Source organism: Miniopterus schreibersii (assembly GCF_964146895.1).
Source record: "Miniopterus schreibersii genome assembly, chromosome: 3".
NCBI classification, from domain to species: domain Eukaryota; kingdom Metazoa; phylum Chordata; class Mammalia; order Chiroptera; family Miniopteridae; genus Miniopterus; species Miniopterus schreibersii.
This window is the reverse complement of record NC_138103.1, coordinates 34,116,432-34,119,984: the sequence shown is the minus strand read 5'-3', so window position 1 is coordinate 34,119,984 and position 3,553 is coordinate 34,116,432. Positions and strand designations below refer to the sequence as shown.

Below are 3,553 nucleotides of genomic sequence, written 5' to 3'. Positions count from 1 at the left end.
AAAGTAACTCCTTTTTAGCTATGCAAGTGCTCAAAATTTTGCTTCTCATGTACAGTTTCTCAGTATTATTGAGTGTGCTCCATTAAAAGGGGAAGTATATAATGAAAAAGGAAATTATGAGTTGAATAACTGTTCTATGTGACCATCCAATCCTTCAAACTTCCAACAATATAATTTCCCATAATATGAGTCCCATCTTCCTGGAGGCACAGTCCAGAACACTTGCTCATCTAGCCGCCTGGCAGCTAGCTGGCAGGCACACAGACCAGGACCTATTAGACAGAAGCTTTCACAAGTCTTCAATTCTGATGCAAGAAGTGTAACAAACCTGGCTGTGTTTACTTTTGTCATTGTTGTTTGTTTTGTTTTCTTTATCTGGAATGGATAACCAGATATGTTTAGATTTTAGTAAAACTTGTCTATAACATTTCTAGCATCTCAGATGTGAACTGCAGAAGTGGTGGTAGTGACTTCTTAATCACTTTAGATCTTTGTATGCTTCCATACGGAATTCACTGAATATTAGTCATGAACTTGGTTCTCCAACTCTCCCAACTATTCTGTAAACTGCATAATATATTTTATTAAACTGGTCATTTTTGATAAAAATAAAAGACACTAAATTTTTTTATTCTCAATTTAAAACTATCATTTAGAGGTATGTCTTATATACATGTGCACATACACATGCTCACGCACACACAAGCTTCAGTAATTCTTTATGGCTCACCTTAGTTTCCTTTTCCTCAAAGTCAAATAAAATTAAGTACAATGTTTTTTAATAAAAACAATTGGACATCATTTATTGTCATCTGGTGATAACATAAGGGTAATGAAAGCAATATGAATAAATGTTTAAGAACTATACACCCAACAAAGGACACCTTAAAAACACAAGCTGTATTACTTCTCAACAAATTCTCACCTCATTAGTTATTTCTAGTTGGAGACACCTTGAAACAGTAATACTGTCTCCTTTTAGCATGATCCAACTCAGTTGTTTTCTTGACTTGGTATTAGAATGAATCTCTTCTGCATTACCTATTATGAGGTTCATCTACTCATCAAAACCAATGATACAGCCCTCTATCCTCACATTCACTTGCTCATAAAGCCGCACCTGAATCAGAGATCTGTTTTGCAAGTATCTGAAGATGGGGTTGACGGACTGCACCATCACCTGCACTTCTTGGCCCTGGCCATGGTACCCCATGGTGGAAGCTAACAAAGACCACACTAAGCCATGCACTACCTCAGAAAGGTGCTTCTGGAACCAAAATTAAGTATAATTTTAAGTTTAAAATACTACGCATAATACTATTTCATTGTCTAAACTATTTCTATGACTTAGGCTGTTTTGTGTGAATAAAGGGAGACTAGGTTGATAGTCATCAGAACTAATAGTGAGTGATAAGCAATGAGATTTATAGTGAATTTTTTTCTGTTTTGGAACTTCCCATTTTGCTTCACCTTTTTTTTTTCTTTCTTTTAAAATATACGAGTAGCTATTTTTTAAAATAAAGGCCATAAAATAATTATACTAAAAATTGGTATAAATAAAGTTTTATTCAAAATTTTTATTGTACATTTAAGAAATATTTTTCCTCGTGTAGGCAATTCATCATATGTGAGTGTACATTTGTGTGTGTATGAGTATGTTTGTGTGTGTGTGTGTGTTTGTGCTATTTAAGGATCACTATAAGCTAGTTACTATTTCACTAATTTTTTCTATTATTTATTATGCATTTGTACTTCTTTTATGTACCTGAATAGAAACTGAAGAATGTAGAGGTCAGAATTTTATATAACTATTCCTCATCACAACAAAAATTAAAACTTATGTATACATGTGTATTTTTATATGACATATACGGCATTCAGAAAGAAAATAAGATAAATTTTGCATTCATTGTTTTAATGCGCCAAAGCTTTCCTCTTCACAAAGAAACCAGAAATAAGAGAAAACACACACATTCATTTCCTTTTCAGATCCAAAAAGTAAAAACTATCTATAGAAACTTATCTCCCATAGTAATATGCAATGCAAAGTGCTCCATACCCAAGAAAAATCTGAGGGGTTGCACTCTACATAATTAAGCAAACAGATTTTTTAAGAAAAAGAAAAAAGAGCCGAAATGACAATATGCTAATATGGCAGCAGCATCAACTATGATGAGTGTTATTAAAAAAACAAGCGTTTGTTCACGCCCAGAGCCTTTTTTTACTTAATATTTTTAATGGTACACACACCTCCTAAAAACATTCAAGGAAGAAAGCCCTCAAATCATAATTACCATAATTATACTTTTTTATCTTAAAATCCCTTATACTCCCCTAGAATAAATATTATATGTAGTATATAGTATCGTAATTAAAGTAAATGTTCAGAGAAATGATGCTTTGATTGCTGTTTTCTACATATTCTATCTAATGAGCCAGAACTACACAGTGTATATGTGTGGGATGTGTCTATTTGTTATCATTATTAGCATGGTGGTTTGACTAATCTTAATTAAAAATCTGCATAAAATGTTTCTATCCCATTGTATGGAATACACGAGAAATATATAACAAAAATTAATATTGGAGCAGAGAATCATTTAGGCTACTTGTCAGAGAAATGTCTTGAAAGGAAGCTTTCAAGTGGAGATAAGCCTTGTAAAAGAGCATCAGAGGTTAGTAATTGCTGCAAGCTCTTTGCTCAGCCACGTGAATGCATTGTTTAATTATGGATCAAGTTTAGTCTTTAGCTCCTTGACCACTGTGGATTATTCTTTCCATTTTCTTCTATGAGGTCATGCTCAGTTGGGTGATACTTAGATAAAAACTTGATATTATTCACCTGCCTGTATTCTCTGGAGAAAATAAAAAATGGGTAAGAGGTAGGGCGGTGGTGCAGAGAGGCCTCTGGATGACTTTGATTTTGAATAAAAGGAGAAATTCAATTCTTATTGTTCTAAAACAAAATACAGCTCGCTCTGAGCAAAAGATTTAAGAACCAGAGATAATATTCTTTTGTGGGGTTAAGTCCATGAAAAAAAGTGACCAGAATAAAAAAAAATAAAATTGTCCTTTTGCAGTTAACATTTATAGTTCAAAGGATCCCCGAGTACGGTGTCTGTGTAATGGTAACTAAGGGGAAAATAGCGCGCTACCTCTGAAACACAGGGCAGTGTGAAAAAAGGAATTCGGAAACAATCTCTGTATTTTTGCCTTTGCCGTGATGTCACAACAGAAATAATGGCCAGATTCTTCTTGGACAAAGCAAAAATATCTTATTTCTAAAGTCAGAATCTCTGATTTTAACTAATAAAGAATAAAAATAATCTACCTTTTTTTTTTCCAGAAGGAAGCAATTTTGTGCGCCTGATGGATATTTAAAATGAGAATGAACAAATGTGGGTGCCAGTAACCAGCTGTTTTGTCATCAGTGTCTCGTGGTTTCCATTCCACACCTGCAAGACGCAGTAGTTAGCTAAGGACGGGGGACACGGGACATGCCGTGAGTCTGAGATGGCCGGGAAGGCGCTGGCCTGCCCTCCTGGAGGCACGC

The 3,553-nt window shown here is 34.4% G+C and overlaps 1 pseudogene across 1 annotated transcript; it reads right to left on the bottom strand.

The window, feature by feature from the left end:
- Window positions 1-939: 939 nt before the first annotated feature.
- On the bottom strand, window positions 940-1,213 carry LOC308554801 (small nuclear ribonucleoprotein E pseudogene; annotated as a pseudogene). Its single transcript has one exon. The product of its transcript is annotated as a small nuclear ribonucleoprotein E pseudogene (transcript).
- Window positions 1,214-3,553: the final 2,340 nt, after the last annotated feature.